Raw genomic sequence first — 22249 nt, 5'->3', positions numbered from 1 at the left:
GGTTGAGAATCCACCTGCCAATGAGGGGACACGGGTTCAGTCCCTGGTCTGGGTAAATCTCAGCTGCTGCAGACCGGCTAAGCCCATGAACCCCACCCAACTGCTGAGCCCGCACGCCTCGAGCCACTGCTCTGCAACAAAAGCCCATCACAGTGAGAAGACTGCGCACTGCTGCTAGAGAGTAGCCCGTGCTCGCTGCAACTAGAGAAAGCCCACGTGCAGCAATGGAGGCTCGGCACAGCCAAAAATAAAAACAAATAAGGAGTCTCAATAACCAATACAAGGTGTACGCACCACCATTAGACTGCTTGGCGGTCTTCAGTAGCATGCGAAACTACTGTTAACATTAGCTACATTTTGTTATACTTCACAATAAATAAACCATAGGTTAAAAAGTATCAGTATACAACCAAGAAATATTTTCCCTCACAAACCTGCAAGTGATTGCACAGGAGAAAAGAAATGTCAACCTTGTGAAAAACATAGTAATTCCATTTTAAAACAGAATACTATCAACCCAATTCTGAACTAAACCTACCCAAGAAGACATGATGGAGTAAGCTATTTCCTCTAAATATCATTGGTTCACCTCTTGAACTACTCAACACTTGTATTCTCTAGTTGACAAAAACAGAATTGGTAATGCTAAGGCAAGCTGATGAGTAAAGATCAATCCTTTTAACACAACTGCTAAGGCAGTAAATTATTACATATCACATACAGAGCTCACAGGATGAAAAAACTGATATGTGTGATCAAAAGTCACCTTTCTTATTGAATTCCCACCATGTGCTTCTTCCTGGTTCACAACCTTGAGTGACAGGCATCATTTTCTCCAGGTTGGTGGTGGTGTTAGTCGCTCAGTCATGTCTGACTCTTTCTGATCCCATGCACTGGAGCCTGCCAGGCTCCTCTGTCCTTGGGATTCTCCAGGCAAGACTATCGGAGTGGGTTGCCATGCCCTCCTCCACTGGATCTTCTCGATCCAGGAATCAATCCCAGGTCTCCCCCATTGCAGGCAGATGCTTTACTGTCTGAGCCACAAGGGAAGCCCCTTCTCTGGGTTGCTGCTGCTGCTACTGCTGCTAAGTTGCTTCAGTCGTGTCCGACTCTGTGCGACCCCAGAGACTGCAGCCCACCAGGCTCCCCCATCCCCAGGATTCTCCAGGCAAGAACACTGGAGTGAGTTGCCATTTCCTTCTCCAATGCATGAAAGTGAAAAGTAAAAGTGAAGTCGCTCAGTCGTGTCCAACTCCCAGCAACCCCATGGACTGCAGCCTACCAGGCTCCCCCGTCCATGGGATTCTCCAGGCAAGAGTACTGGAGTGGGGTGCCATTGCCTTCTCCGGGTTAAGATTCTTTTAAAAAGTTGAAGCAGTTGGACTCACATGGAAGGAAAATTGAACCCAGCTAGATCTCCAGATCAAGTCCCAAACGATGTCCCCAAAGCCCTTTCTCCAGAAACTTCCCCTGCAGGTGGTCCTAGCCTGTGGCACCAGCACTTCATGGAAGGGTCCCGTCACTCACTGACCTTTGGCTCCCAGGTTTCTCTACTGTATCCTATGCCCTCTGAGAGTCTACAAGCTCAGTCAGCACAGAAAAATCCAAGCATACCAAGGCCAGGTCCCTAATCAGTTCAGCCACATGAATTCACCTAACGTGGTCTAATTTTGTTCACCTTCTTGAGGGTGGATGACACCATCTGATTGGGCACAGCTGACTGGACAGTCCCACTCAGTCAGTGACCTAAAATTGCCTTTGATCAGAAGCAAACGTGGTTTGTGGAATGGACTGGTTTTAGATGCCAAAAAAACAAATACAGTGATTTTTTTGGAGCTAGACAAACACTGGGAACGCTTACTAGCGACCGCAAACTTAGTGCATTTGATCTTCCACACTTGACGTCAAGACGAGGTTTTTAAATAACCTAGCAGCTTGGCTTGCTCTCGGCTCAGCGCTGGAGATGTTTAGAGATATTGTAGTTAATAACATTGACACATACAAGGGAAAGGGGTCACTTACGAGAAGAAAACATGTGGATTTAAATCAAGAACTAGTGCAAAGCGCAGTAGTCCTCAACCCTCACACAGGAGAGAAACCTTGTAGGCAGAGTCGAATTGGTGCTTTTAGAAAAGGCAAACGCCTCCAGACCAACCTCCCCCTCCAGACCAACCGACTCAGGATCCCGGGGGTGGGGAGCGGGGAAGCAGTTGTCATTGTTTCCAAACTTCTGGGGTTAGTTGCTATGGACGGGAAGTGCTGAAAATGATGGCGTGGAGGGTGTTTGAGGCAAGAAACACCCTAAGCAAACCTGAGCTCTGACGTTCCCAAATGCATACGCTCCGAAAACCCATAAATTTTCTGACCTTCCCTTCCCCACACTGGGAAGTCCTTACCACTGCATGGGGCCGTAGGGTGAAGGCAAAACCTGAGACGCGTCTGTCACATAACACGCGTCACTGTCATTATTACTCCAGTGAATGATTCATATATGAATATGTGTTCATATTCTCTTAGAAGTGAAGGATTTTAGTTCATATCCTCTTAGAGGTAAAGATTTTAATTGTAACGCGGGTAACCAGATGCTTCCTCAGAGGCCGTGAAACTACTCATCTCTGCCTCTTTCTATGACTGGGGGGACGATCAGACTTCATCTGCTGGCTTCCACCTGGGCTGAAACCTGGAGAAGCACAGAGCAGAAGGCTGCTGATTCCGACAGCATCACAGTGCTGTGTGGCCAGAAGCCGGAACTCTGAGCATCCCTCGCCATCATGAAAGCAGACTTTTGCTGGGATTCTGAACAGCATGGGCTTCTGTTAGCCACAGAATCCAGTAGGTTAACAATGACATCAAAACATCTATCAAATTGAGTGCTGAGCAACGTGGATGGACCTAGAGACTGTCATCCTGAGGGAAGTAAGGCAGAGAGAGAAGGAGGAATACTGCACGACATCCCTCACATTCGGAGTGTAGAAAGAAAGGCTACAAATGAATTTACTTACAAAACAGAAACGGACTTAGAGAACAAACTCACGGTTGCTAAGGAGGAAGGATGTGGGAAGGGATAGTTGGGAAGTTTGGAGTGGACGTGTTTATTTAAAATGGATAACCAACGAAGACCTACACTATAGCACAGGAAACTCTGCTCAACGTTGTGTGGCAGTTTGAACGGGAAGGAAGTTTGGGGGAGAATGGATCGTGTACATGGATGATTAGGTCCTTTTGTTGTTCACCTGAAACCATCACAACACTGTCAATCGGCGATTGTTGTTCAGTTGCTAAGTCATGTGCAACTCTTTGCAGCCCCATGGACTGCAGTACTCCAGGCTTCCCTGTCCTTCACTGTCTCCTAGACTTTGCTCAAACTCATGCCCATTGAGTTGGTGATGCTATCTCATCCTCTGTCACCCCCTTCTCCTCCTGACTTGGTCTTTTCCAAAGAGTTGGCTCTTCACATGATGTGAAGAGTATTTGGAACTTCAGCTTCAGCATCAGCCCCTGAATATTCAGGGTTGATTTCCTTTAGGATGGACTGGCTTGATCTCCTTGCTGTTCAAGAGACTCTCAAGAGTCTTCTCCAGCACCAAGATTTGAAAGCATCAGTTCTTCGGCGCTCAGCATTCTTTATGGTCCAATTCTCACATGTGTACGTGACTACTGGAAAACCACAGCTTTGACTAAATGGACCTTTGTTGGCAAAGTGATATCTCTGTTTATACTTTAATAAAAAAGTGAAAAGTTTAAAAGGAAATAGAGTTACTGCTAACATCCAGAAGGATGCTAAGTACTTCATTTATTCCACAGTGACCTTATATGAGAAGTATGACCTAAACTTCACCAACAGAGAAATTGACATTAAACCACGTGTCAGAATTCTCCCAGTTAGTGGTGTCTCCTGAATCTGAAGCCATACTTACGTGATTAAAAAACACACTCTCTTAACCAACTGATTCACTGTATCTGGAATTAAAAGAAAACATAACCTGGCAACCTGACTACACTTTGATCTGCGACATCCTAGGCTGGCCACGTCCTGGGTGATCTAACCTGCACAGGTGTGCGGCTCTGGAGAGCTCACAGTTGTTAGGTTGTGCAAAACAATCCTCTGGGATGGGGATGAACGTGCAAACGTCCAGGTCCTGTCTGCCCGTGACTCGGAAACTGTGTGTCTGAGATGGAGCCCTGAATCTGCCTTTCTAGCCTTCTTTCTCTCATTGTTGTCGTTTAGCTGCCAAGTTGTGTCTGACTCTTTTGCAACCCCATGGACTGAAGCCTCCCAGGCTCCGCTGTCCGTGGAATTCTCCAGGCGAGAATAAGTGGGTTGCCATTTCCTTCGCCCGGGGAATCTTCCCAGGCGCGGGATCAGACCTGCGTCTCCTGCACTGGCTGCTGGAGTCTTTATCACTGAGCCATCAGGGACGTCTGCCTTCATTTAGGTCTTTCATTCATGTCCTTTCTACTTTGGTTCCCTTGGGGATACGTTACTGAAGGGCATCTCTGGCTTTTATTGCTTTAAATGTATTGTCCTTAGACAGGAGGCCTCGGGCCAAAATAAGCCAGGCACCTGTTTTGGCAAATAAAGTTTTATTAGCACACAGCCACTCCTGTGCATCGTCCGTGCCTGCCTTCATGCCTGCAGAGCCAAGGATCTGCAACAGAGGCTGTATGGCCAACCAAGGCGGAAAATATTTACTATCTGGCCCTTTACAGCAAAGGTTTGCCAACCCCTGTCCTAAAATGACTCTGCTGCTGCTAGACTTTGGCTCAAGTGTGGACCACTGATTAACTTAGAAATACTTTTTCTGTATCGAACAGCATCTGAATTGCTCAGCTTCAGGGATACAATGAGTGTATGAAAAATGTATTTTATTCGTGGAAAACATGTCGTTCATTATGTCCCGAGCCGTGCCTGTCAGACGAGCACTCAAATAAATGACATTATCTCATCTTCTGACCTTCTGACTAGCCACAAATCCAAAGGCAAGAGAAACAGACTTTTCTCCAGCAGATGACCAAGAAAAGCAGGGGCTCCACATCTCATCTGTAAGACAAATGGAGAAAAATGGGAGGAATTCATTAAGAATCCCTCTCATTTACTTGCAAGAAAAAAAAGAAAAGTCAGCAAAGGCACAGACCTTTCCATGTTGCCATATACTTAAAAAAATATCAAGACTGAGGGGGAAAGCCAGCTGACGCTGGTGGAGGTAACTGCTTCCCATCGCTGACTGCTAGGAAAGTGAGCCCACCCCTTCCTCCCCAACCCATCATGAGGCACGGCAAATAGTTGCCACATTAGGGCAAGCGCCTTTGGATCAGAGAGAGAAAAGGAGACACATCATCAGGCCAGAGCAAAGCAAAGGAGATGAGGAAGGTGATAGTCAAGTGCCCAGAGGATGGAGTTTAGACCCTCAGCAGGAGGAAATGGCAGACAAGATGCAGATCGACATGAACTTGGACGTGACACAAAGAGGCCCTTACACGGTGCAGGCACTCAGGAGCCGCTCAATGCTTGGTGAACGAATGCACTTAGAAAAATAAAGCTGAACTGGGGGCTCCAAAGCGAGAAATGATGCTCGGAGTCCAAAGAAGGAAAACAAGAACATTGTTTTTTTACACATAATCATCTGGTATCAGATGAATGATCTCTAAGTATTTTCCCACTAGGGAAAAATAAAAGCCCAAATTCCTTCCTTCGAGCTCGGTTTCCTGGAGGAGCTGCAGGCTTGACGAGGTCTAGACTGCGTTTTATGCCCCGCGCCCTGCCAGGTCCTCTTCCTGGAGGAGCTGCAGGCTTGACGAGGTCTAGGCTGCGTTTTATGCCCCGCGCCCTGCCAGGTCCTCTTCCTGGAGGAGCTGCAGGCTTGACGAGGTCTAGACTGCGTTTTATGCCCCGCGCCTGCCAGGTCCTCTTCCTGGAGGAGCTGCAGGCTTGACGAGGTCTAGACTGCGTTTTATGCCCCGCGCCTGCCAGGTCCTCTTCCTGAAGGAGCTGCAGGCTTGACGAGGTCTAGACTGCGTTTTATGCCCCGCGCCTGCCAGGTCCTCTTCCTGGAGGAGCTGCAGGCTTGACGAGGTCTAGACTGCGTTTTATGCCCCGCGCCCTGCCAGGTCCTCTTCCTGGAGGAGCTGCAGGCTTGACGAGGTCTAGACTGCGTTTTATGCCCCGCGCCCTGCCAGGTCCTCTTCCTGGAGGAGCTGCAGGCTTGACGAGGTCTAGACTGCGTTTTATGCCCCGCGCCCTGCCAGGTCCTCTTCCTGGAGGAGCTGCAGGCTTGACGAGGTCTAGACTGCGTTTTATGCCCCGCGCCTGCCAGGTCCTCTTCCTGGAGGAGCTGCAGGCTTGACGAGGTCTAGACTGCGTTTTATGCCCGCGCCTGCCAGACCCTCTGGCATCAGTGGTGGCGGGGATGCAGAGTCTGCGTGCACCCACCACCTCGGCCGGGCACGCTGCAGGCTCCGCCGTCTGGTTCAACAGGAAGCATGCACTGTTTGCGGGATGCTACTTAGCTATTTTGAAGAGCAGAGCTGTGTACAGGTATTTATGAATCTGGGTCCGACTTGGGGAAACAAAATCTCTGCCAGTGCGTGGGCGGTGAATGTTTTACCAGCCAACCACAAGGCCTTGGATGGACACCGTCTGGGTGAGTGAGTGGACCCCAGGAGGGCTGTGAGTTCTCTTGCAGGTGGTCAGGTCTGATTCTAGAAATGGCCATTGCTGGTAGGAGTGGGCTGCTGAGCTCTGACCTGGATGGCAAGAATGGCAGGGATTCTGAAACACTATTTTTCATACCATGAGACTCATGGAGATACTACTTTTGTTTATAAAAGTTAACCATGAATATTCACTGGAAGGACTGATGCTGAAGCTGAAGCTCCAATACTGTGGCCACCTGATGCAAAGAACTGACTCATTAGAAAAGACTGATGCTGGGAAAGATTGAAGGTGGGAGGAGCAGGCGAGAGATCGAGATGGCTGGATGGCATCACTGACTCGATGGACATGAGTTTGAGGCAAGATCGTGTGAGATGGTGATGGTGATGGTGGAGATCATGGAGATGGTGAAGGACAGGGAAGCCTGGTGTGTTGCAGTCCATGGGGTCACAAAGAATTGGACACAACCTAGCAACTGAACAACAAGGAATCCTATAAAGTTTGTATTAGTCAGTATTCTTAAGCACAACAGAATACCCTGTGGGTGAAAGTGAAAGTCGCTGAGTCGTGTCCAACTCTTTGTGACCCCATGGACTATACAGTCCATGGAATTCTCCAGGCCAGAAGACTGGAATGGGTAGCCTTTCCCTTCTCCAGGGGATCTTCTCAATCAGGGATCGAACCCAGGTCTCCCGCATTACAGGCAAATTCTTTACCAGCTGAACCACAGGGAAGCCCAAGAAAACTGGAGCAGATAGCCTATCCCTTCTTCAGCGGATCTTCCCGACCCTGGAATCGAACTGGGTTTTCCTGCACTGCAGGTGGATTCTTTACCAACTGAGCTACCAGGGAAGCTCTACCCCATGGGTAGAGTATATGTATAATGTGTATGTGTATAGACATGAATATAAATACATAAGGTTGGTCAAAAAGTTAAGTACACTTAGCCCAACCTATGTGCATTGTACATACAAAGAGATTGATTACAAGACATAATAAGATATATATATATATGTATACATATATATGTGTGTGTGTGTTGGAATATAGGATATATACAGAATATAGGAATATAGGATATATATATATATATCCTATGTAGGTGCATTGTACATACAAAGACATTGATTATAAGAAATAAGATGATACATGCTCATATGATTATATAGGCTGGTGAGTTTCAGAATCTCCATCATCTGGATGCACTATGGGTTATTCAGTCAGTCAGAGCTCCAGTTGACATAGAGGTTATTTCCTGCATTCTGTCACTACAGAATGTCTTGAGTGTACATCTTGGTGCGTGTACTTTTTTGTTTGTTAAAGGTAGCTTTGCAAGGGCTTCTGAGAAGTGGGATTGTTGGGTGGGATGGTGGGTGCTGTATAATCTCGCTGTATGTGTGCTCAGTCTCTCTCAGTCATGTCCAACTCGTTGCAGCCCTGGGGACTATAGCCGCCAGGCTCCTCTGTCGGTGGATTTCCCAGACAAGAGTACTGGAAGGGGTTGCCATTTCCTCTTCAGGGGATCCTCCCAACCCAGGGACTGAACCTGCATCTCCTGGGTCTCCTGCATTGCAGGCGGGTTCTTTACCACTGAGCCACTGGGGAAGCCCAGAGAAATGTCAATTATCAGGGCACACCTATTTTTCTTTAGAGGTTTTTGGATGCACGGCAAACTTTTAACCATGTGACATTTTATTTTAGTCTTCTTTACTGTCTTTGAAAGCAAAGAGAAGATACAAGAAACCTTAACTCTTACAGAAAATCAAGCCTTCCCCTCCATGACATTTTGTTGGGTATTCAAATGTTAATTACACTAGTTGAGTGGGTGAGAGTGCAATTTCGCTGGAGTGAAATGATGGAAAGCAGCTCACTCAGATCTTTATCATTTTTTAACTAAGTGAGAGAACGTGAGGGAACACGTCTCCCAATCAGACACACGTACTGGCTACAACTACAACTCATTTGGGAGGAATTTTCCTAAGGAAGTCACAGGTGCTGGGTAGACAGGTGTTTGGGTACAAGACTTTCATGCCATATACGGAGGGAGACCAAAAGACCGGGGAAAACATCAGCTTGCCTCAGTAATCCCACGTACAACTTCGATTCAAAACATCGAGATTAATGCCTAACAAATGATTGACTTAAATGTAAAACACAAGCCTATACAACCACTGGGAGACTATAGGGGGAAAAACATCAGAGACCTTAGGTTAGGCCAAGAGTTCTTAGCTTCAACACCAAAAACATGACGCGTAATGGAGCACACTGGTAAATGGACAGAAGATATTGCTAAGAAAATGAAAAGACGAGGCACAGACGAGAAAATCTATGGTGCACATACAGGCTAACACTGACACTCATCAGAAACAAAGCTGGGCAGGAGGAAAGGAAGCAACGACTTTAAAGTGTTGAGGAACAGAGGAGGGAGAGGGCCATCTTCACCCGGACAAAACCTGAGCCAGCTTCTCACCAGTCGACCTGAAGGACAAAAACATTCAAAGAGTTCCTTCAGGCGAAGGGGAGACGACGCCTGTGAAAGATCAGGCACTGGAAATAGTAATCGGGTGGATAAATACTAAAATGCATTATAATTTCTCTTAATTTCTTTAAAAGAAAACTGACTGTCGTAAAGCAAAACCAGCAGCAATGGACTGTGGGATTTATACCAGGGTGAAGTAAATTAAGTAAGATCATTGAGTAAGTAAAGTCAGTAAGTCAATGAGGAATAAATGAATGATGACAGTAATTCAGTGCACAGAATGAGGTAAATGGCAATATATGGTGAAGTGGTAATTCTCAAGAGATCGGGATTAATGCACATTGTGGTTCTGATGCCAGTTCAGTTCAGTTCAGAGTCCCTCAGTCGTGTCCAGCTCTTTGTGACCCCATGGACTGCAGCACGCCAGGCCTCCCTGTCCCTCATCAACTCCCGGAGTTTACTCAAACTCATGTCCATTGAGTCGGTGATGCCATCCAACCATCTCATCCTCTCTTGTCCCCTTCTCCTCCCACCCTCAATTTTTCCCAGTGTCAGGATCTTTTCAAATGAGTCAGCTCTTCTCATCAGGTGGTCAAAGTATTGGACTTTCAGCTTCAACATCAGTCCTTCCAATGAATATTCAGGACAGATTTCCTTTAGGATGGACTGGTTTGATCTCCTTGCTGTCCAACGGACTCTCAAGGGTCTTCTCCAACCCCACAGTTCAAAAGCATCAATTCTTCAGCGCTCAGCTTTCTTTATGGTCCAACTCTCACATACATACAGGACTACTGGAAAAACCACAGTTTTTACAATATGGACTTTATCTCAGTAAAGTATTGTCGCTGCTTTTTAATATGCTGTCTAGGTTTGTCATAGATTTTCTTACAAGGAGCAAGCATCTTTGAATTTCACCGCTGCAGTCACCATCTGCAGTGATTTTGGAGCCCAAGAAAATAAAGTCTGTCACTGTTTTCACTGTTTCCCCATCTATTTGCCATGAAGTGATGGAACCGGATGCCATGATCTTTGTTTTCTGAAAGTTGAGTTTTAAGCCAGCTTTTTAACTCTCCTCTTTCACTTTCATTAAGAGGCTCTTTAGTTCCACTTGGCTTTCTGCCATAAAGGTGGTGTCATCTGCATATCTGAGGTTATTGATATTTCTCCCTGCAATCTTGATTCCAGCTTGCACTTCATCCAGCCCAGCATTTCTCATTATGTACTCTGCATTTAAGTTAAATAAGCAGGGTGATAATATACAGCCTTGATGTACTGCTTTCCTGATTTGGAACCAGTCTGTTGTTCCATGTCCAGTTCTAACTATTGCTTCTTGACCTGCATACAGATTTCTCAGGAGGCAGGACAGGTGGTCTGGTATTCTCATCTCTTTAAGAATTTTCCACAGTTTGTTGTGATCCACACAATCAAAGATTTTAGTATAGTCAATGAAGCAGAAGCAGATGTTTTCCTGGAGCTCTCTTGCTTTTTCTATCATCCAGTGGATGTTGGAAATTTGATTGCTGGTTCCTCTGCTTTTTATAAACCCAGGTTGAACATCTGGAAGCTCTCAGTTCATGGACTGTTGAAGCCTAGCTTGAAGAATTTTGAGCATTACTTTGCTAGCGTGTAAGATGAGTGCAATTGTGTGGTAGTTTGAGCATTCTTTGGAATTGCCTTTCTTTGAGATTGGAATGAAAACTGACCTTTTCCAGCCCTGCGGCCACTGCTGAGTTTTCCAAATTTGCTGGCATATTGAGTGCAGCACTTTCACAGCATCATTTTTTAGGATTTGAAATAGCTCAATTGGAATTCCATCACCTCCACTAGCTTTGTTCATAGTGATGCTTCTTAAGGTCCACTTGACTTCACACTCCAGGATGTCTGGCTCTAGGTATGGGATCACCCCATCGTGGTTATCTGGGTCACGATGATCTTTTTTGTACAGTTCTATATATTCTTGCCACCTCTTCTTAATATCTTCTGCTTCTGTTAGGTCCATACTGTTTTTGTCCTTTACTGTGCCCATCTGTGCATGAAAAAATTCCCTTGGAATCTCTCATTTTCTTGAAGAGATCTCTAGTCTTTCCCATTCTATTGTTTTCCTCTGTTTGTTTCCATTAATCACCAAGGAAGGCTTTCTTATCTCTCCTTGCTATCCTTTGGAACTCTGCATTCAGATGGGTATATCTTTCCTTTTCTCCTTGGCCTTTTGCTTTTCTTTTCCTAACTATTTGCAAGGCCTCCTAAGAAAACTGTTTTGCCCTTTTGCATTTCTTCTTGGGGATGGTTTTGGTCACCTCCTCCTGTACAATGTCGTGAACCTCTGCCCATTGTTCTTCAGACACTCTATCAGATCTAATCTCTTGACTATTTGTCCCTTCCACTGTGTAATCGTAAGGGATTCGATTGTACCTGAATGGTCTAGTGATTTTCCCTACTTTCTTCAATTTAAGTCTGAATTTTGCAATAAGGAGTTCATGATCTGAGCCACAGTCAGCTCCCAGTCTTGTTTTTACTGACTGATGCCAAACATGAAAGAAAAAAAACGGAAGAAAGGAGGGGAAGGAGGAAGGAAAGAAAAAGAGAAAGCAAATGAGGGAAAAGGAAAAGGAAACCATAACATTTTAAAGCAAAGAAAGTACAGCTAACAATTTTAATTGTTTATGGAGGAGATAAAAAACGAAGACCAGAAATACGTGTTTAATCCCAATGCAGACCACTAGCCCATTCACTTATAACTATCCTTAAAGTTTGAAATACTCCATGGTGGGCTGCAGGCCTTGGGTCGAAAAGAGTTGGACATGACTGAGGGGACTCAGCACGCACGCAATTGGAAATTATACTCAGGCCATCCAAAAATACTGATTAAGTGGCAATCTGTTAGCCATGACATCTTTGAAATCTCTGAATTTTCTGAGGTACAAAAGATCATGTATTAATATCTCCTTATGGAATCCAACGGAGATGCAAGCAGACTCTGACTTTATCCTCCACGCCCCGGGAACTGAAAATGACGAGATGAACAAGCAAGCCTTCAAAAGATCTGTTATTGACACATCTCAGTGAACTATATCTCATCAAGGTTTTACCCTCCTCCCATCTAGCTTTTTGGGGAAGAAGTAAGGTTTTGATTATTTCTCCTTAAGTTGCTCTCCTTAAGTTGTTGGGAAGTCACCAACATCTTATTCCCAGAAAATGGATAAAATATATCCAGCTCTTGGTATTTTTTTCCTAAATAAATTGAATTGTGGCTTTATTTGATTTACAAAAATTTTTTAAGGAAAAAAAAGACAAATATACTGTAGCTACAAAACTAGTTTTTCTTTTTTAAAGATCAGAGGCAAATAGCCTCAGAATAACCCTGAATGTTCCTTTGATGATACATTCCCCAGGAAAATGTTTTTAAAGTAAATAATTGTATATGTATTTGGTTAGCACAAAAGCTTTACAACCTTCTTGATGTGGTTGGAAACTGGAACCAGTTTGGAAAGCAACTGGACATTTTACGGCTGAGATCATTTTCTCCTCTGCTTTCTACTTTCAGAAATGGAATCCGTTGTGATAGAGAGAAGAGCCAGAGGCGTGAAATTCACCCAGGAATAAACATTATAAACTACAGGTAACTGCACCCTTCTGAATGACAGTCCTTCAGACGCGTGGTGCATTTCTTTCTGTGGTTCCTTCTTCCACTCAGCATTTTCTGAAGCAAGTCAGAAAATGCTTCACAACATTTCTGAAGATGTCGGTGAAAAACAGGTGGTATCTGTTTACTACTGTACTTTAATATTGGCAGAACCTGAAAAGTCACTTTGGGTTGCTGGTGGCTTCTCTGTTTTGTTTTCATTCAAAATTATTTCTTTCCAAACAAGGCAGAAGGAGATGAAAGAAAAGGCTATCCTAATAATGTAGCATTACAACGTTATATGATCCTTGGAAGAAATAACTGAATTGCTCGTGGGGAAGTGGAAATTCCACTCAATGACACTGAGGGGTTTACAAGGCTAGAAAGTTTCACTTTCTGTCCCATTCCAGCACTAAACAAGAACCCGTGGACGATGTTCAACTTCTGCAAGAAGAGAGTCAATTTTGGGGACTGCGTGGACCCAGGCTTTGTCCAGGTTTTGGTCCTGCTTCCCGGCTCGAAAGCTTTCCAGGGTTTCTCCTTGTCTCGCAGTCACTTCACTGAGCCTGAGTGCTGGGGTCGGCTTTCCCACATAACCTCAGCACGCGTCCACCCCTCCGCGGCCCAGTCAGACCCGTCTCTCCCCCATCTTCTCACGCTTCTCCTTTGTTGTTATTTAGTCACCAAGTCTTGTCTGACTCTTTGCAACCACATGGACTATAGGCCTCTGAGCTCCTCTGTCTATGGGATTTCACAGGCAAGAATCCTGGAGCAGAGTCATTTCCTTCTTCTGGGGATCCTCTTGACCCAGGGATCAAACCTGCATCTCCTGCATTGCCAGGTAGATTCTTTCAGTGAGCTGCCACGGAAGCCCCTCACCTTCCCTTACCTGGGTGTTTTAAGAAGAAAATTAAACAGAATTTGGTTATCATCCATCCAAAGCACCCAGGGAATTATTTTAAAGCACTGCACGCAGCTGACTCTTCATCACATTGCATGTTTAAATTACTTGGATAACACAGGGTGGGGAGGAAGGCTGCTCATGGACAGATGTGACACTTGCCTTGTTCGAGATGGATGAATTCCAAAGGCCACTGGGACAACACCGCACCTAGAGCTAATAATGCTTGCATTTTGGCAAGTGGGTGGATCGCATGCTGTGTTCTTACCACAATGAAACAAACAAACAAAAAAACTACTTGGATAAAACACTAAAATAATGGCTTCCCAGGTGGCTCGGTGGTAAAGTATCTGCCTGCAATACAGGACACTCAGGTTGGATCCCTGGGTCAGGAAGATCCCCTGGAAAAGGAAATGGTAACCCTCTCCAATATTCCTGCCTGAAAAATTCCATGGACAGAGGAGCCTGGCAGCCTACAGTCTGTGGAATCACTGAGTCGGACATGACTCCGCACGCATGCTGATAAAATAACAATCTAAACAGTAACTAGCCTCCTCTTTACTCCTTTATCCTGGAAAGTGAACTGACTCTACATATATTTGCTCTATCTCTTCAATACACCCTCTATTTGAAAGAGGGTTGTACAGAGTCTCAAAGAGCTTACTAAAGTAACTGACCCAGCCAGATATATAATTTGCAAAGCCAGGCCTGGCCCCTCAGTCTGTCTGAGGCCAGAGCTCAGGTTCAAGCTGAAATTTAATGTAGAAACTCAAGTCACCTTGATGTTCACTGACTCTTTTTAGAGGCTAGCAGCCTGTTTTCGATTAAGACAAAGTATTGAATGTCGCAAGATAGAATTTCCATTTTATCCATGAAAAATCAAAGGATTTTTAAATTTAGGGTATTTCCCACCTTAATTGCATCTGATTTTGATTGCTCCTTCATTCCGTCTTCACTTTGTTTAAGTATACTCATCCCACACTGCAATGACATCTTATTAATTCAGACCTGGCTTGTTTGGAATCTGTGATAATTTGACTGAGACAGGATGGGCTTTTACATTTACTTTCCTGTTATCTAAGAAGGAACTTTTGAAGAAAGTGAATTCTAGTAACATGACTTCCTGGAGTTTAATCTACTTAAGAAAATATACCAATTCTCCAGAACCCAGCGGCTACAATTTGCATACAAATGATTCCTTTTCAAATATCTCTTATGAAGTGATCAAAGACAGCCCACAAAAACTTGGCAGCCCTCAAACATTATTTCACGTTATCCTCCACGGTTCAAATAACTCACAAAAATAAAAATGGACGAACCCACCTTTCGTAATACAGTGGCTCCCAGGTGGCTCAGTGGTAAAGACTCGGCCTGCCAATGCAGGAGGCATAGGAGACCCAGGTTCAGTCCCTGGGTGGGGAAGATCCCCTGGAGGACGAAATGGCAACCCACTCCAGTATTCTTGCCTGGAGAATCCCAGGGACAGAGGAGCCTGGAGGACTACAGTCCACGGGGTTGCAAAGAGATGGCCACGACTGAGCATGTCGACACACACCTCATAATATAAGCTGTTCATTCCCTCAATAATTTTCAACTGCTGAGAGCATTACAAATGCGCTTGCTTTACAAGCTGTTTTTTAAGCCCTGTTTTGTGAATATCCTTGGGGTTGGGTGTGCCTGGAGCCCTTGAAGGAGCCGTACATTGTTCAATGAGTTTGTTTGTTTTTCTCTGTTTTAACCTGAGCTTTGGACCGAGATACAAAGATTCTAATCTTGGGGCGCTGCCTTTGAGACAGCTGGAGTTTGGGGAAATCATTTTGTCTCTGAACCTATTTCCAGTAAAAGGTAAAATATCCAGCTTCCGTGTGAGAGTGCAAAAGTAAACAATGTGAAACAAAGGCTAGCACCCCACGCCGTGCCTGGCGCAGAGTTACCACGTGACACGTGAGCGCTTCCTCCCGACCGTCCTTCCCTTACACACCTGCCGCCTGCTCCAGGCACCTACGCGCAAGAAAGGCGCTTTTAAAAGTGGCCACGGAGACGAGTGCAAACAGCCGTGCCCACCTGCCCCCCGCCCCAAATTACGTGCCCTTACCCCTCTCCCCACCCAGAACCAAGTCTCAAGAGTAGAATTCAGAAGGCTCAGAAGGGTCTTAGAGTTTTAGACAGAGAGCAAATCATAGGCTAAGACTGATATATAGCAACTGAAAACAATAACCAAAGCCTGGAAGAGTGCCCGTGAAAGGTGCCCTACTGCTCTAACGCTCAGGCTCCAGGCAGCCCTGAAAGATGGAGAAGAGGGAAACAAAGCCCCACCAGGAAAAGAACGATTGCAGTTGCTGACTGGTACTTTCCTCTGGATCCTGGTCTGGTTATGATGTGAACAAGTAGTCAGCAATGCTTTTTGAGTCAACAGATCCAAGGGCCACTGGGCCGGCAGCAGTTTTAAGCAAATACTTTCAGAATCCGCGGAGGGGTCTCAATGCCATCATCCTCTGGATGTGTTTCATGGTTGCCAGAGTCAGGACGAAGTCTGTGAGTAAAGATGTAAGCTTGCAGTTGTACCTGTGCTCTGCCCTGGGGGAAGAGCTGATCGTGACACCCACTGGGATGAAATGGGAAGAGCATCTTTTCCTGTCAGTTTGCACGGAAATACCAAGCTGAAGCAGACACACCGCCCCCTCCCTGGGGCAACTCTGGTCAGTAGGGAGGAGAGAGGGGTGACACCCTAGCAATAGCATGCATACAGGATTTCATTCCTATGAGCCCTTGCGATCACCATGGTAACACCGTGGTAAGAGGCATCATCAGCTTCATCGCTCCCCCTCCTCATTATCATCATGTCATCCTTGATCTACAGGAAGGATGCTGAGGAGTTGGAGGCAGTGAATGATTCACCCGGACCCCAGAAGCCACGGGCTCATTCCACACGAGCCACTGTGCAAACACCCCTAGTTCAGAGAAGGCCGCTTTGGCATTTGAACTGTCTTCTGTCGGCTATCTATGTGTCTCTGAGTACTTTCCACCCTCAACATTTTTTCCTGAAAAATAAGAGGACTGAGTGAGGTGATACATGCATGAGAGGTGGAGCTGTGTCTGCTGCAAGGTTCAACACCCAGGGAAGATCCTCTCTACTTAGGCTTCCTCCCACGCTCTGTCTCTTCTCTTCCAGCTGACAGGAGAATCTGCAGAGAAACAAGCATTGGTAGCTCACAGTGGTATTGCTGCCAACTCTAGAAGTTGGGAGGACCAGTCTTCCTCTTTAAAACACTCAAGGAAAGAAAGAAAAGAGGCTGCATAAACAGCTCTGATTTTCCTATCTCCTGCTGCATTTCTGAACTTCGCCATTGAAGCAAAGCCCGCTAGCCAGCACAGTCTGAAACGGCTTTCTGATCTCTGATCCAGTACAAACACAGGAACTAAATTCTATTTCCAACCAATCAATCCAGGTCCTCTGAGAAGGAAAAGCATTTTCTTGGACTGACAGATGAACTCAAATCAGAAGAGAATGGTTTACATTCACAGGTGGGCCGAGGAATTCACAAACCGCAAGATGGGAGCAAAAGGCCTACCCTAGACTCCCCCTGACACTGCTCTCAAGGCAGGAGAGAAACCCACAAGGCAAGGCTCTGAGAGTGATCTGAAGATGCCATTCGTAGAGGCCTGAGTACCTACAGGAACCCTGAAACAGAAACATCAGGATCTCAAGAAACATAATTCATCAAATCCATTTTTATCTGTAAAAAGCCCTTTCTGGAAGTCTGCCATAAAATCAACAAATTCACGTCACTTGGGAACTATTAATCTAACAAAATATCAGCAATACAGAATGAATTGGGAAAGATATTTGGCAGAAAATAGAAATATCTCCAGACTAAAGTGTGGGGTTGTGGGTGCAGGGAGGGAAGGAAGATTCCCTTGGAATCTTTATTAGCACAAATCTCCGGCACATGTAGGATTTTTCAACTTGGCCATCTACAGAGGAACACAATCAGTAGGACCATGAGTACCCAAAGGATATGCTGCTTAGCTCTGTGTGTGTGTGTGTGTGAAAACCAAAGTGTTACATGATGATTGCAGTAAAATCTGAAGTATAAATATCAAAACAAAAACAACATAAAACAACCTGTAGCTCTATTAACGTTGAGATAACCACCAGCAACATCTTGGCACTCATATTTCCAGATAGCTTTATATGCATAAATAGTTAGGGGTGCTGTTTACTGCTCTGTGTGTGTGCTAAGTCACTTCAGTCATGTCTGACTCTTGGCGACACCACGGACTGTAGCCCACCAGGATCCTTGGACCATGGGATTCTCCAGGTAAGAATACTGGAGTGGGTGTGCATGCCCTCCTCCAGGGGATCTTCCTCACCCAGGGATCAAACCCACCTCTCTCGCATGTTCTGCACTGGCAGGTGGGTTCTTTACCACCAGCGCCACCTGGGAAGCCCTGTTATTACTCTAGGCCACTATATTTGTTTTGCAAAAATGGAATCATAATATATCAACTTCTTTTAGAAAATTTGAGTAAATGAAAAGGAAAATGTTTTATTAATAAATCATCTAGTTCTCCAACACTTAAGTCATCTAGATACTCCCATACTTCTTTCCTCTGATATTTTTGATGCACATTTATACATTAAATAGAATTTTTTTTATAAACATCACAATTGTATAGAAGATATTCTGCTACCTGATTTTCTCATTAGCCCTGAACGTTCATTTCAAACAATATGGGTATGCATGCTTACTGCTGCTAATCTCCTAGTCCATCCTAGAATAGTCTCTGTATTTCTGGAAAATGAATTTTGGGCTCAGAACGTATATGATTTATCCTCTCCGAATCACAGCAGGAGAGGAGCCATTGCTTATAACCCAGTCAGTGCTGAGCCTCGTTGTTCATTCTTCCTGTTGTCAGTTTCATGGAAGATAAATGTTATGCTTAGCGTTTATTAAATAAAATTCACCTTGAAAAACGCCTGTGTTCATATGTTTAACAAATAGCTTCTGAACTTGACTGTGTGCCAGGTACTGTTATAAGTAGGTAATAGCTATTCCTTTAATTCTCTTAACAACCCTGTAAGATAGATGCTATTACCATTACTCCCATTTCATAGATGGGAAAACTGAGGCATGAAGAAATGAATTAACCAGGAGCAAGAGAGCTTAAATTCAGACCAGGCAGTTGAGCTCTGGCATCGACTTCTGCACTTTGGCACCTGGGCTCTCTCCCAGGCACCTTCCTACAAGCGAGATCCCCTCACAAATCTGCTTCTCTCAGTGCCAATAAGGCACTTTCTAAGTACTCCCAGCATATTTCCCTTATAGGATGACAATTCCCCGTGGCTGTAAGGCTGCAAAGGGGGCTTAGAAAATAAAGATGGAGCAAAAACGATTCAGGCGACTCTGATTGGCTGACAAAATAATGACTCACCCCCTGGGACTCGGCTCATCACTGGGGCAGCAGTAAAATGCAGGGTCCTGTTCGCAAACAAGAAGCGGTGGTGGTAACAACAGCTGTCTAAAGGGGTCTGCCCCCCAGCACCCCATGCCCAGCATCAGCAGCTGCCTGCAGAGGTCTTCCGCGACCTGGACCATGGTCATAGCAACCGGGGGCCGTGATGCCACTCGTAAACGGAAGTCCTTCTTCCAAGTAACAGAGTCTGCAGTTCAAGAGAAACAGATCAGAGTCCTGGTTCCAGTTTTGGAATTTGTGAAAGCGAGACTTGCCTTTCAGTGTCAGCCAGTTCCATTCTGTCTCCGGGTGGAGGAGTCGGGCTCTCCTAGCGTGGGCAGGGCCTGGGAAAAGGCAGACCCAGAAACGCATCCCATGGTGCACACCCGGCTACTACAGCCCGCGGGGCATGCATCACAGATGAGGCCTACACCCACTGTCCGGGAATGGGCCCTAAACGGTGCCCAAGGCGAAAGATGCAACGAGCTCAGAATTTATGAATTTACGCAGACAGTTCATGGATGATCGTCAAAAGGCTTAAGTTGAGAAATCTAAACTGGCCAGAGCAGGAGACACAGGTCCAAGTTTTGGATCCTTGTTGGACAGGAGGAAGGAAGGGGAAGAGAATTCGGAACAGGGACAGCACCGCAAGTTCAAAAACAGGTAGGTGGACGCGGTCATGTACACCTGGAGCTCTGTGTGTCTCACCCCAGCCAGCCAAGAACCAGTGACGGCAGACCTGGGCTGAGACGGAGGACAGCCTTCTCCCTGGAGACTCATCACAGTTCACACTCAAGGCCTGTCGCACATATTTATTTGCTGAGGCTTCTGTGGGCTAAAAAGCTGAGTGATTTATCCAGATGACTCAGCTTTTCAAAGCTGTGAGCTGGAAATCGCTCCCGTGGTCTTTCCATTTGCACGCTCGCCAGCTCAGTTCTATAGAAACCCCGAGCGCACAAACTTCTTTGGTTCTGCAAGTTGCAGTTCCATGCTCAAAGTGCCCCCCACCCCCCCAAAAAAAACTGTTTTCTGCATTTTTGACCAGTGTGAAATTACAGCCAACCAAATGAACGAAGGGAGGTGTTCTTACTCCAGGCAGAGGTTATTCCGGCTGTGAAGTAACTAAAGAAACAAGGACAGCAGCAGGATTTCTGTCCCCGAGCTGGGACTCAGCTCAGACCTCACACATGCCCTCCCATGCACAGGCTCCCCGCACGTACAGACGCACAAACGCTCTGGCTCATTTAAGCCAGCAGGGAAACTCGTCTTCAGAGCAGCACCCAACCTTCCATACCTCACTGCTAACCTGTAAAGGATCAGAATATGTTTCTTATTGGAAGAGAAAAAAAAAAAAAAAAGAAATTAAATAAATAAATCCACAGAAACGTCTCCAATGATTGAAAACAGAAGCTGGCCATTAAGACATTCTCATTGGGGGAAAAAAAAAAAAAAAAAACCCTAATGGAAAGTCAAGTGAAATGGAACTCCACCAGAGCTTTTATCAACTGCGTGTAGAGACGCCACACCCAGCACATTTTATCAGAGGAATGACAGGCACGCTGGACTGCTAATGACCTACAGGCTTCCCTTCTAAATTTATATCCCTCCTGGGAGACGGCGGAACAGGGAATATGCCGGCGATGGAGAGCGTGCCAGGGAGGAAGGTGGGTGAGCAGGGTCTCAGAGAACAATGGACCTCTCTTTCTTCATCTCGAAGTTGTGATCATTCAGCTGAGCCAGAAAACCGTAGCCTACCTGGAGTGGGGCTGCTGCCTGACTGGCAACGTGGCACTGCAACCACGGAGACAATCTGACAGCAGCTGCCCTGCACTCGGGTCTGTTTGTTTTTTTCCATTACTTTGTCACCACTTTTTTAAAGAGATAAAGAAGAAAAAGAAGCCACAAAAATCTAGGGTAGTCTCATGGTAGACACACACAACTTATTTCTTAATTTTATTCGGTTTCTACTGTTTGAATACTAACCTTGATTTCAGAGAATCCTACAAGAAGTATTCACAAAGTCATTGATTCATTTATTCATATTCTCTCTCTCACCCAATTCTCTCTCTCTCCCCTAACTACACAGAGCTAAGCAGAATTTCATTGAGTTAGACAAGGCTGTGGTCCATGTGATCAAATTGGCTGGTTTTCTGTGATTATGGTTTCTGTGTGTCTGCCCTCTGATGCCCTCTTGCAACACCTACCATCTTACTTGGCTTTCTCTTACCTTGGTCGTGAGGTATCTCTTCACGGCTGCTCCAGCAAAGTGCAGCCGATGCTCCTTACCTTGGATGAGTTGCCCCTCCTGACCATGAATGTGGAGTAGCTCCTCTCGGCCCTCCTGTGCCCACGCAGCTGCCGCTCCTTGGACGTGGGGTTGCTCCTCCCAGCCGCCACCCCTGACCTCAGGCATGGGGTAGCTCCTCTCAGCCACTCCTGTGCCAACGCAGCCTGGCACTCTTGGTCGCCGTCCCTGACCTTGGGCAAGCTCCTCTTGGCCATGCATCTGCGTGGTCCATCGCAGCCGGCTGAAACTAAGCCATGCCTGTGGGGCCACCTAAGACAGGCGGGTCATGGTGGAGAGATCTGACAGAATGTGGTCCACTGGAGAAGGGAATGGCAAACCACTTCAGTGTTCTTGCCTTGAGAACCCCATGAACAGTATGAAAAGGCAAAATGATAGGATACTGAAAGAGGAACTCCCCAGGTCAGTAGGTGCCCAATATGCTACTGGAGATCAGTGGAGAAATAACTCCAGAAAGAATTAAGGGATGGAGCCAAAGCAAAAAGAATACCCAGCTGTGGATGTGACTGGTGATAGAAGCAAGGTCCGATGCTGTAAAGAGCAGTATTGCATAGGAACCTGGAATGTCAGGTCCATGAATCAAGGCAAATTGGAAGTGGTCAAACAAGAGATGGCAAGAGTGAACATTGACATTCTAGGAATCAGCGAACTAAAATGGACTGGAATGGGTGAATTTAACTCAAATGACCATTATATCTACTACTGTGGGCAGGAATCCTTAGAAGAAATGGAGTAGCCATCATGGTCAACAAAAGAGTCTGAAATGCAGTACTTGGATGCAATCTCAAAAACAACAGAGTGATCTCTGTTTGTTTCCAAGGCAAACCAGTCAA

At 45.7% G+C, this 22249-nt stretch overlaps 1 long non-coding RNA gene across 5 annotated transcripts in view; it reads right to left on the bottom strand.

Annotated features, from left to right (window-relative positions):
- Nucleotides 1-4849: 4849 nt before the first annotated feature.
- Nucleotides 4850-22249, bottom strand: part of LOC147350957 (uncharacterized) — a 210235-nt gene continuing 192835 nt past the window's right edge. For all 5 annotated transcript variants that reach the window (XR_015147060.1, XR_015147076.1, XR_015147066.1 and 2 more), the window contains one exon: nt 4850-5041. This is a non-coding gene — a long non-coding RNA (uncharacterized LOC147350957). The remainder of the gene's footprint in view (nt 5042-22249) is intronic.

Source organism: Bos grunniens, chromosome 19 (assembly GCF_055505025.1).
Source record: "Bos grunniens cultivar Pamir isolate PY7600 chromosome 19, Bosgru_T2T1.0, whole genome shotgun sequence".
Taxonomy (NCBI): Eukaryota; Metazoa; Chordata; class Mammalia; order Artiodactyla; family Bovidae; genus Bos; species Bos grunniens.
Note: the sequence above shows the minus strand (reverse complement) of the source record. Positions and strands in the feature narration are given on the sequence as shown.